At 42.7% G+C, this 12,971-nt stretch overlaps 1 long non-coding RNA gene across 1 annotated transcript; it reads right to left on the minus strand.

The window, feature by feature from the left end:
- Window positions 1–708: 708 nt before the first annotated feature.
- Window positions 709–12,369, minus strand: LOC138917271 (uncharacterized). The gene is made up of 3 exons (XR_011425035.1): window positions 12,103–12,369; window positions 7,012–7,106; window positions 709–2,025 (listed from the first exon to the last, which is right to left on the minus strand). It is a non-coding gene; the product is annotated as an uncharacterized lncRNA (long non-coding RNA).
- Window positions 12,370–12,971: the final 602 nt, after the last annotated feature.

The raw sequence follows: 12,971 nt of genomic DNA on the forward strand, positions 1-12,971 counted from the left end.
GTGCCCTTAAAATATTTAGATAACTGAGATCCCATTTCTTAGAGGGTTTTCTCTAGAGCAAAGGGATAATTTTAAACAGCCTAAACAGCTCCAACAGCTTTAGCTTGCAACTCAAACAGCTTGAACAGCTCAAACAGCCTGCAAGCTTAGTGCCAGCCAGTTCCAATAGAATAGTCCAACTTCATTAAGGTAGACCGAAGATTGAATCAACGCAGTTCCAGAGAACAGCCCAGTTCCCAAAGGAATCAAACCGAAGGGTGATCAATGCAATTCCAAGGGACAGCCTGCTCCCTAGGGAGTCAGGGTAAGGCTGGATGGCACAGTTCCAATGAATAGTCTGAAAGTTGGACCAGAGGCTAACCAGTCCCCAGTATGGAACTGAAGGCTAGCTCAGTTCAAAGAAATAGCCCGATTCAAAGAGTCAGGCCCAATTGAAAGACTACTCACAGACAAACAAGACCTAACCAGAAAAGGACAAAGCCTTAAAATAGATCTTAAATAAAAAGCCTGAAGAGCCCCAAAACACAAAAAGGGCAGAAGCTCAGATCCAGGAGAAAGACTTCCCCTCACACTCTAGGGTGATGAGAAAAGCAGCGAGAGCAGCGGACTGTGTTGTGGGTACCACACCTGTTTGCTCACCAGTCTCAGAGTCGTTGGGTGTCTTTGCTGGAGCCAAATGTCGACCTCAAACAAACAGATGGCCAGTTATTTCTCTAGCAAAAATGGGTTTATTCAGGATCAGCAAAGAATTGCAGTTTGGGGTCTGCAACCATGGCAAGCCACGTGCAAGTCCCCTAGCAGCAAGGGAGGAGAAACTCTTTCATACAGGGGAAGATGAAGTTGGGAGGGCAATTGTAAACAAAGAGGTTGAGGGGTAGGGGCTTTCCATTGGCTGAGTTGTGACAGTTTCTCATTGGCTGAGGTTCTTGCTGGTCAAGAAAAGGAAGTCTTTCTTCCCGTTGGGCTCTGCTATTGATGTAGCGATGAGAGCTCCCCTTTTTGGCCTCCCGACTCCAATTTAATGAGGTTTCTGTTTATAAATTTTCAGTCATAAGATTAAAAATCTATTCATCCTTAAGCTTCTAAACTCAAAGTTAAAATCACATTGTTCTATTTATAGATAGACAAGACTTTTAACAAATATGTTTAAGGTGGACTTTAATTAATGTGTGAGCCTATTTACAAACTTAATTTTAGTTTCTTAAACATTTTAAATTATACTTATAAATGTAATGTAATTGTTTTTATTTTAAGTCCTTCAATTATCTAGCAAAAATAATGTAACTGTAATTTATTAAACATCTATATATGGTGAATACTAGGTTTTCTTAAATATTCCAATACTGTCTTCACATTTAGTAAAATCTTCCTATTAATTGAACTTAAACTCATAAGTCTAATCAATTATTCAATTACATAATATAAATTGAAATCACAAGGCAATTTGGTTTGATTTGCTAATATGCTAAACTTTCCGAAATATTACAAGCATTGTAAACAGCAAGCATACCCTCTTATTCCTCTGCTTACTACGATTACTACAGTAAGTTCAAATTAATCAGTTATCATTGATGTGGGCTCAGGGAGGTGAGGAGTAGAAAGAAAGATTTTGTGGACTCTCAAGTTCTGGTAGTAGTGCTCTTTTATTCAGAGAATAGCATGGGGACAGGACCCGTGGGCAGTGGAGGGCTGCAGCATGGGGACAGGACCCGTGGGCAGTGAAGAGCTGCAATGGGTTAGCAGTAGGGTTAAATTTATAAGGCACAGATATGTGAGTTATTTTCTTACAAAACAAAGGAAAGATCATGTAAAAAAGTCCTTAAAATGGTGCCAGGGCAGGTGGGGCCTGGTTATCGTGTGGTTGTACAACTTTAGATATGAATCAGGTCAGGACGTCCTATACTTCCTGGAGGCTGGTATAGATGGCAGGTAGGCCAGAAGGCCTTGGGCTTCTCTCCCTGGGGCAGCCTTGATCCTCCTCTTCCTCCTTTACTCCATTATCTTTATTCTCAATTCTAAGTCTTCCTGGAATTAAAATGGACAGATAACGCAGATTACACCATACCAAACAATTTAGGGTTATCTTTCAGGGAGGAGGGCACTGAGGATACAAACTGACCTAGGATTTGGCTGAGACTCAGGACTGTGTGTTCTCCCATCACACTGAGGCCTATTCATGTTCATTATAGCAGGGATTCCACCACCAGAAAGGGTCTCATATCCATTTCCCTAATTTTAGTCAAATTTGAGTCTGTAACCTCTCACCCACATTGTTTCACTTCATGACTGGATTCATTTAATTTCTTAAATTATCCTCTAAATTGAATTATTTTTAAATTATTGTATTCTTCCTAGCTGGTTGGGTTCAGCCCCTACTGATATTTAAAAAGCATCCAATAGCATTCCACATATCTCTTGTAGTTTTGTACGGAGATGGATCTCAATCTACAAACTGACAAGAGATTTTCACATATTGACGAATACAGGGTTCGAGTTCAAAACTGATTCAGCTTGAACTAAAAAGCCTGACTTATGGCCTATCAAGCATACATTGTACATCTGATTAAACATCCAAAGTAAAGAATGCACTCTCTTAAGATAAGAATGCATACTTCCCCTCCTGCGCCTTATTGGTAACGCCTGGATTAGTTGAACATCAAGATAATGTTGACCTGCTAATTTGCAACTGAGTACCACTTTGAAATTTTGATGAAAATGTATCCTGGGTGTGTTTAGTGTATGTTCTTTGTTCTAAAAAGATATAAGACTGCACTGAAACCCATGCTTCTCTGGAACGTCTTCTAAGGCCTTCCTGGGTTATAATCCTCACTCTGGCTCATAATAAATTCACCCCAATTTTTATTTATAGGTTGGTTATGGATTATTTGTGTTGAAGAAACTCAGGTCTACAAAAACTCTAACTTTTTTTTTAAATAACTCACCTTAATTAATAATTTAAGCCTCCTTTCAACGAGGAATTGAAAACAATATTGGAGTCAGTATTCTCCCCTCCTTTTCCTCCTGGAGTTTCATCTAGTTTCCAGGGAGCTCACTGAGTGCCACGACATTAGGAGAGGGAGAATGTGGTTCTTGATTGTCATCCATCAAAGCTGATCTCTGCTGTAAAGTCCCTTGACCCCTCAATTTCCCAGTAACAGCCTACAGTGGCCTCTGCTGTCACCTCCTGGCTTCCATTTATGGGCCTTCCAGGCGCTGCTCTTCCTTGTTCCTTCCACATACCCCTTAGGGGTGGGACAATCCATTTTGCAGCTCTTGCACCATGCTGAACTGTGGAAAATTCTCTGGGGCCTTCTGACACCTGTGGGGACCTGAAATTGGCCACCCCAAGATATGTCTCTTTGGCATCAGGATTATTTGAGGCTGATTGCTTTTGATAAACTGGGACAGGGAAGGAGGCTCTGAGGAATGGAACTTGCCCTTCCTTAGGACACCTTTACATTTGTAAGGTAAATCTCTATCTGTAAAGGTGCCTCCCTCTCTGTACCAGGAAGAAGAAAGGAGATGACCTTCTCTCTAAAAACTCTTAATCAATACCAAAGGCAAGGACTTAAAATCTGCATTTTATTGTGCTAGTCTGGTAACCTCCTGTAACTGACTTCCCTCCCCCTCCCAACATTGGCATTTCTTTAAGGATTAAGCATCTTTCCTTAGGCTAGGAACTGATTGCTGCGCTCACCTGTGACCGCCCAGCTCCAGACAATCGACTTGCCTCCTGCTACGCCCACCGAGATAGCCGACCACTACCTGCTGTGTCCATCAAACACTGTGCCGACAGGGCAATCTTGTGACTATTGTGGGAGGGACATTTCAATCGCATGTGAAACACCCTGTTTGGGGGTATATAACCACTATGTGCACCCCACTTCTTGGGTGTCCTTTCTTCCTTCGGGAAGAAAGGCCCCGGGTCATGGTTCCTCATAAAGCTTTGTTTAATTTTCTCATGCTATTCTGTCTCATGTGAATTTAATTCATTCTCTGGCCAGACGAACCCCCCATTTGGGAAGAGGAAATGTCTTCCTCCCCTACACACCGTATGTGTGATATAGTAAAAAATGTATATATTTGGTCTTTGTTCCTTGTTCCTGGCACAGAGCTCCTGATACCCCAGGAATTTCCTGATAGAGGTCTTTTGTTATTCCTAACAAGCCCCTTTCCACCATACCTGAATTTATGCTAATGAGGTGATTCTTGGCCTTTAGCTAGCTTCAGGATGGGGGCTGGTCACCAGAGGAACCAACCACATGATTAGAAGGTTAGAACTTTTGTCCTATCCCCCGACCTTGGGGAAGGAAGAGGGACTAGAGATTGAATTCAATCACCAGAGGACAATGACTTAATCATTCATGTCTACGTAATGAGACTTCAATAAAATCTCTAGAATAACCAGGTTTGGGGGCCTTCCAGGTTGGTGAACACATTACTGTACTGGGAGGGCGTGTACTTGGAGAGGGCAGAGGAGTTCTGTGGACTCCCCCTCCCTTCCTTGTCCTGTGCATCTCTTCCATTTGGCTGTTTCTCAGTTGTATCCTTTATAATAAAACTGTAATGGTAAGTATAGCGCTTTCCTGAGTTCTTTGAGTCATTCTAGTGAGTTATCAAAGCTAGGGGTGAGGTTGTGGGAACTCCCACATTTGTAGTCAACTGGGCAGGTGCAGGTAGCTTGGGAACTCCATTTGTGGCTGGCATGTGAAATGGCGGCTTTTTTGTGGGTCTGAGCCCTTAATTTGTGGATCTGTACTACCTCTGCGTAGTTAGCATCAGAATTATATTGTTGGACACCTTGTTGGTATCAGAGAATTAAAGAATTGGTTGTTGTTGGAAAACAACAGATTTGCTGTCAGTAAAACAATACTATGCTTCTTTGGAGTATTACTCCTCTCTGCCCTGGGATCACTTTGCTTTTCTATACCAAAAAGAAGCACAGGCAACTCTGTGAGGCTTCAAAGGCCAAGTGCCTAGACCTATCATAATGCCGTTTCTAGTCTGAGGTTGGTCAACCTGCTGGGCCATACTGGAGAAGGGGAGCACTGTTCTCCTGTGCTCTCGTGCACCACAAGCCTATCTTGGTCTTCTGTCATCCACTGGAGGACGCCCTGGGCAATGAGATGGGATGGGGGCTCCCTTTCCCAGAGACCTAGCAGCACCTATACTCTGATCACTTCGCTTCTGACTCTTCTCTCCTTCAACCTGTGGAAATATTGCTCGCCTCTGGGCCAGGAAGCCTTGCTCTGACTCATCAAGTATTTTCCCAAATCACTATTCATGCCAGAAGTTATAATCTTTGCCTTCAGAAAACCAGGATTTTGAAACTCAAGAGCTGGGACAAAATTCCCGTTAGTTATACATTGGATTCTGCTGTGTCATACCTTTTCTGAGTCATTACATACAGAATACTGAAAGGAATAAATACATAAGGGCCAAAGGGGAATGGGAAATACTGGTGACAAAACCCACATTGATTGGGGCTGGCCCCGTGGTCGAGTGGTTGAGTTCGCGTGCTCCGCTGCAGGGGGCCCAGTGTTTCGTTGGTTCGAGTCCTGGGCGCGGACATGGCACAGCTCATCAAACCACACTGAGGCAGCGTCCCACATACCACAACTAGAAGGACCCACAACGAAGAATATACAACTATGTACCGGAGGGGCTTTGGGGAGAAAAAGGAAAAAGTAAAAAAAAATCTAAAAAAAAAAAAAAAACCCACATTGATTAATATGCCCAAAATATTAACCCAGTGCCCACTTTGGCAATTTGTATTGATATTTATGGAATATTATTTGATATTAATCTTCCACTAGATTATAAACACCTGAGGGCAGAAATTATATCTCTTGTTCATTATTGTATAAAAAGTACCTAGAATAGTACCTAGCACTCAGTAGAAAGTCTAAATATTTGTTGAAGGCGTAAATTAATTTAAACCCCTTAGGTTGACATTCAATACATTTAACCAAATGATGACTCCCTGCTCTGATAAGCTAATTTTAGTCCTGTATTGACCAACTTTCTTTCTTTCTTTTTTTTTTTTTGAGGAAGATTAGCCCTGAGCTAACTGCTGCCAATCCTCCTCTTTTTTGCTAAGGAAGAGTGGCCCTGAGCTAACATCCATGCCCATCTTCCTCTACTTTATATGTGGGATGCCTACCACAACATGGCCTGCCAAGCGATGCCATGTCCGTACCCAGGATCCAAACTGAGGAACCCTAGGCCGCTGAAGCAGAACGTGCGTGCGCACTTAACCACTGCACCACTGGGCTGGCCCTGACCGACTTTCTGTATCACTTGAATTAGTATAGTTACCAGCATCTGTCTGTCACTTGTTCAAGACTGGATCATTTCCTTGAATATCTCATTTTCTTTGGTAAAAATGTCCTTTCTTCTTTCTAATAATTAATCATCTTCCCTACTTTCAAACTATGCCTTAAAACTGACCTCCAAACAACCATCTATGATTGACCTCACTTGTCTATTCACTCAGTTTTATTCATTCATTCATTAAAAATATATATACTGGATAATTACCATTATTAGACACCCATTATAGGCACTGAGGATATAAATGTAAATAAGACAGAGAAGGTCTCTGTTTAAATAAACAAACACACAAATAAGATATTTCCAAATAGTGGTAAATACTAATAAAACACAAACACATATGCCTGGTGGCATAGTGGTTAAGTTCACGCACTCTGTTCTGGCAGCCCAGGTTCACAGGTTTGGACCCTGGGAGCGGACTTAGTATCGCTCGTCAAGCCACCCTGTGGCAGCATCCCACATAAAAAAAAATAGAGGAAGATTGGCAACAGATGTTAGCTCAGGGCCAATCTTTCTCACAAATTGAAAAAAACACACACAAACATAGGGCAGTATGATAGAAAGTAACTGGGGGACAACTTTAAATAAGGGTTCAGGAAAGCACCCTTTGAGGAGGTCATGGTTGAGCTGGGACCTGAATAATGAGAAGAAGATGTGAGAGTGGAGAATTTCTGATACCATTTCTCACATGAGGATGAACAGGTACAAAGAACCTGGTGCAGGCACAAGGTTTGGTTTGTCTTGGAAAAGCAGGGGTGAGGTCATCACTGGAGCTGCAAGAACAAGAAAGAGAGTGGTAGGAGCGAGGGCAGAGAGGGCAGCAGTGCCTGACCAAGCAGGGGCCTGCAGGCTAAGAACAGGAGTGCGCATTTTATTCCAAATGTAAGGGGGCTCTTGGGAGGCTTTGAAACTTGCAGTGTCATGGTCTGATTTAAGCTGCAAAAACCTCATTGAGCTTTGGGCTATAGACAGCAAAAATGAAAGGAAAAGGACTAGGGAGAAGGCAATTGTAGGAAGAGGCAAGGAAAAAATCTTTCCTAGAGCCTTCAGAGGGAGCATGGCCCTGCCAATATCTTGATTTCGGGTGCCTAGCCTCCAGAACCATGAGGGAATACATTTCTGTTGTTTTAAGCTACCCAACTGTGGTCATTTGTTACAGTAGCCCTAGCAATGTAACGCAGAAACGAGAAAAGAAAGTGTTTTAGACAGGGGTAGATGATAGACCCTTTGGAATGCTGCCAAGAAGATGAGGACTGACAAGGGGTCACTGGATTTGACAATGAGCAAGTCTTTGGTGACCTTGCTAGGACCAGCTTCAGTGAAGTGTTTGTGGTGGAATTCTGACTGTAGTGGGTTGAGGGGAGAATGGAGAGTGAGGAAGTTGAGACAGGGGCTATAGACAACTTTTCAGAACATTTTCACGGTAAAGTGGGGGTGATGGTTGCTGGGCATGGAGGGATGTTTTTAAAGATTGCCATCCTAAGTACGTTTGTACGCTAGTGGCAATTATCCAGTAGGAAAAGAAGTTGATGGTACTGGGGAGAAAGGGAATTGCTGCAGGTTATAAGTTCTTGAGAAAGCAAGAGAGCCTGAGATTCAGATTCCTAGTGGAGGACCAAATCTTTGATAGGAACGGGGAACCGTCTCCCATTATACAAGAAGGAAGGCTCAGAAGATCACTACAGAGGCTGATAGGTTCACTGTGGAAAGATGAGGGATTTGATCAATCATTTCTATTTTCTCAGCTAGCTACTCACCTGAAAGAGAGTAGACAAGAGAAAGAGAGAGAGAGAGAAAGAGAGAGAGAGAGTGGTATTGGAGGTTGGAGAAGAAAGCAGAGTGAGCCACTCTGAAGAGTACAGAACAAACTTATTAGGGCAATACGGTGGGTTTGTGGAGCAGGGCTGAGGCCTAAGCTTGGAGATTTGTGGCTGGTTGTGGGGTTTATCCAATAATATCAGCTGCTCAAGTGGAGGTGTAGAGCAGATGGCGGGGGAGGGAGGGAGGAGTTAAGAATGTTTGTGTTAGAAATTTAAATGGTAGACTATAGAATGTATGGTGGGTAAAGAGAGATGTGAGGACATAAGAGGGGTATGTAAAGAATTGGTAGGGTCAGTGGACGGAAGCTTAATGCTGAGAAGACCATGTGAGTGTAGGCTTTATAAAAAAAAGAACCAGGGGCCGGCCCCTTGGCCGAGTGGTTAAGTTTGCGCACTCCGCTGCAGGCGGCTCAGTGTTTCTACGATTTGAATCCTGGGCGCGGACATGGCACTGCTCATCAAGCCACGCTGAGGCAGTGTCCCACATGCCACAACTAGAAGGACCCACAACTAAGAATATACAACTATGTACTGGGGGGCTTTGGGGAGAAAAAGGAAAAAATAAAATATTTTTTTAAAAAAAAGAACCAGAATGTTTGCAGGAGTGATCAGAGAGAAAGATGCTCAAAATTGAGGTTTTGAAAGTTGATGTTTAATGACAACTTGAGAGGTAACTATGAGTGTAGGTGGGATGGAGGAAAAGATCATTTAAGTGAGAGGGTCAAACTAGGAGATTGGGGAGCAACTACTTCATGGGTACGGAGTTTCCTTTTGGGGTGCTGAAAATGTTTTGAAACTCAGTAGAGGTGGTGGTTGCATAACATTGTGAATATAAGTGCCACTGCATCGTTCACTTTAAAATGGTTAATTTTGGGGGCTGGCCCTGTGGCCGAGTGGTTAAGTTCGCGTGCTCCGCTGTAGGCGGCCCAGTGTTTCGACGATTTGAATCCTGGGCGCGGACATGGCACTGCTCATCAAGCCACGCTGAGGCAGTGTCCCACATCCACAACTAGAAGGACCCACAACAAAGAATATTCAACTATGTAAGAATATTTGGGGAGAAAAAGGAAAAATTAAAATCTTTAAAAAAATAAATAAATAAATAAAATGGTTAATTTTATGTTATGTGAATTTCACTGCAATTAAAAAAAAAGAAAAAGAGAAAAAACACGCATTATCTATGCGGTTGTTGAAGTCACCAGGAATGAGGACGCAGCAGAGGTGGAGAGGAACTCAGTGAGCCAGGGATAAAGTTATCTGTGAACGAGGGAGAGTGATTAAGCATGACCTCATTCCATTTGTACCACTGCATCAAGGTGCGGTCCTATAAATTTGTTTCTCAGTTGCTTCGTGTTCACTCAACCACATTTACTGAAGACTTGTGATATACAACATCCTAAATGGACGGCAGAGTTGGTGAGGGGTTCAAAGAGGAATAAACATTGGCTCATACCACGAAAGAGTTCATAATCAAGCAGGGGAGATAATATGCACAAAGCAGCTTTACAACAAGGCAGTATAAGTATAATAGTCCATCTATCTAACTGGGTCATGAGAGGCTTGAAGCCAGGAATTATGCTCTGTTTCATTTGTATCTAACTAGCATCTGTAAAAATTGTGTTTTAATTCATTTATATCGTACCTAGAATCTAACAGATACTATTACTATGCATTCAATAAATATTGACTGATGGTTAGTATCTTTAGTATTAATCTTTGAATAGTGAAGCATGATAAACCAAAATAATAACAATAATAACAACAATGATAGTTAATGCTGCTTTCCTTGTGCAAAGCATTGTTCTGTGGTATATATATATATATATATACACATCTAATCTTCACAAAACTCTATGAGATCACTGCTATTAAGTGGGAAAATTAGGCACAGAGAGGTTGGCTAACTTGATCAAAGTCATATAACAAGGAAGTGGCAGAACCAGGCTTTGAACCTAGGTAGAATAACTCCAGACTCTCCTCTCTTAGCCACCACCTCTATTTCCTATTTAAGAAAAGGCAATTTTCCATACTGTGCTCTGAAGTCTATGACCCAAAGCAAACTTTCTCATTTTGTGGAACCGGGCAGAGACATCAAAGAGTGCTCACAGGGAAAATTCCCGAAGTGTTGCTCCTTTTTGTTTATATAGGTATTTCAGGTAAGATAATAATAATGTATTCATTTCCAAAGAGAGACCAGGGGACTTTGAGTTCTAGACACAGAGAGGTGGCTCTTTGAATAAACTCATTACCTCTTCCGATATGGTTAGTCTGACAGGAAGCAGGGTACAGTGTGGTGAGGGACATACGCAACCAACCCCGACACTGGGTCGCATCTAAGCTCTGCTCTTGACTAGCTGTTTAACACCAGACAAGTTACTTGACCTCTCTACACCTCAGTTCTCTCATTTTAGGGTGGAGATAACGATTGCATCTATTTCACAGGGTTTTTGTGAGGATTAACTGTGATAACTCATGTAAACAACCTAATATAGAACCTAGAACGTAGTGAATGCCCAAAAATATTACTCTCCTGCACAAACTCCTCAGTGTTGCTCCATTTCCTGTTAAAGTCCAAATTCCTTAGCATGACGTGGAAAGTCTCTCCTCAACTCCTGAACAGACCTCAGCTTACTTCATCTCTTCCTACATTCCCTCTGTAAATCTAAGATCCAATCACAATTGTATTGCTTATTGTTTCTTGCATGTACCTCACACTCTGGGGGTACCTAGCAAGATTTGTGATGTAATTAAAACACAATCTGATTTTGTCACCCTCTAGCCCTTAAAATTTTTATTCAGAAGGGGTAATTCTTCCCTGCCCTCCAATGTACTCTTGGACGGATTTCAAGACTTCTTAATTAAAGGGCAGTCCTACTCACTTTAAGTCACAAATCATGGTCTTGATTTGGTAATGAGAATGTGTCTAGTCAAGAGATTAATTAAATGTCTCAATCTCCGTTCAGGAAGTGAGAGTTCTCTCCAGGTGTGAAGGCCTGTGGTCAATTTCTGCTCTTTCCCCATCACTTTCTCCCTGTGCACCAGCTGCTGCATCAAACCCGGCCTGGGTGGAAGCCACCTGAAGCAGGACAGGTCAGGGACCTGGCAGTTGTTACTTGTTGGTGGCTTTCAACTTCTCTCGATCTGGCAGATGGCTAAACTTGAATCTTTCTCTCCTAGTGCCTAGTGCACATTTTTTTCTTTTTAAATAGCAGTTTATTGAAAAGGATATATGGATATATAACAGAAAGTGATATAGTTGATGGAAGAGGACCCACGATATCACTATTCACTAATTGCTCCAGGAAACTAGTTCATGCAGTGACTCAGAAGGGGGTCCTGGTTGCAGTGTGCACGGGCTGCTTCCACATTGGTTACTAGTTATTGGTAAAGTCTGAACAATCAGCACCGACTACTGATCTCTCAACTAGTGGAAGCTAGCTGGCTTTTTATAGTGATCAACTGTGGCAAGAAGCTGGTGGTCCTCCATGGATTGTTAGAAGATTCTTTTTTTTTTTTAATTAAAAAAAATTTTTCCTTTTTCTCCCCAAAGCCCCCTGAAACATAGTTGTATATTTTTAGTTGTGGGTCCCTCTGGCTGTGGCATGTGGGACGCTGCCCCAGCATGGCTTGACGAGTGGTGCCAGGTCCTCGCCAAGGATCCAAACCAGTGAAACCCTGGGCCACCGAAGTGGAGCGTGTGAACTTAACCACTTGGCCACAGGGCCGGCCCCTGAAGATTCTTAATTCTGGTGTCAATGACCTAGGTAGATGCATCTCTGTTCTAGGTGATCACATGTGACCCTAAGAATTGGGTTTTTTACCTCCAACTTCTTACTGCCAGGTCCCTCTGCCCTTCTATTTAGGCCTATTTTACAGGACTGTGGAAAACTGGGGGCCAGCCCTGTTTCCCATGGGGCACACATCTGCTCCGTGGGAAACACACACCTACCTCTTGCTTCCTTTGACAAACGCTAGCAGTGCTCATCCATCCCAAGGCAGCCGCTTCTCTTTTGTGGCCATAGGTTGCTTTCACCCTCTCAGGTGGGCATTAGGCACCAGCCTATGCATGGAACACATTTCAACCTCTGTGAACGGTCCCATGGAAGATCTCACCACCGTTAGACTAGAGTGGAAGCAGAGAGCATCCTCTGTGATGCCTCCTTTGCTTGGACAGCAACAGCTCCCTCCAAAGAAACCTTTCCCAAATCCTCTCTCTGCTCACACTTTTACACCATTTGGTAACCTCGTCTGGCTGAAGGGGTCAACGAGTCTTGGAACTAGTTTGCTCACATTCCTTTGGTAAGTTATGCCCGTGGGAGAATTTGCTTCATAAACATGCTGGCACCTGAATCTATTGCTTTGGCCCCTCACTTGACACTTCAGCAAGAAGTGGCCCATGTCAACATCCTGAAATGTGTATGTGAAATGTGTGCTCACTCCCCCCCTCCCCCACTCAAGAGCTAACTCCTATGGATTTTTCAACACTTAGCACGCCTTTCCCTTCCTCCCTCCCCGTGACCCCACAGAATGGGCTAATTCCTCCCATTTGTATTTCCATGGTAGCCTTTGCTTACCTTTATCACAACCAATCCATTCCACTTGGCATTAAAACCATTTATGGTCTGTCCCCAACCCCAAGAGCTTGGAAGTTCTTGGGGTCAGGGACTCTTGAGATTTACTGTTACATATTCAAAGACTATGATAAAATTTAAATTACCATTAACAATAGCATCAAAAACATAAAACATCTAGGAGTTAATGTAATAAAGGATATGCAGACCTCTATGTCGGAAAACTAAAAATCTCAATGAGATCTTG

This window comes from Equus caballus, chromosome 14 (assembly GCF_041296265.1).
Source record: "Equus caballus isolate H_3958 breed thoroughbred chromosome 14, TB-T2T, whole genome shotgun sequence".
Lineage (NCBI taxonomy): Eukaryota > Metazoa > Chordata > Mammalia > Perissodactyla > Equidae > Equus > Equus caballus.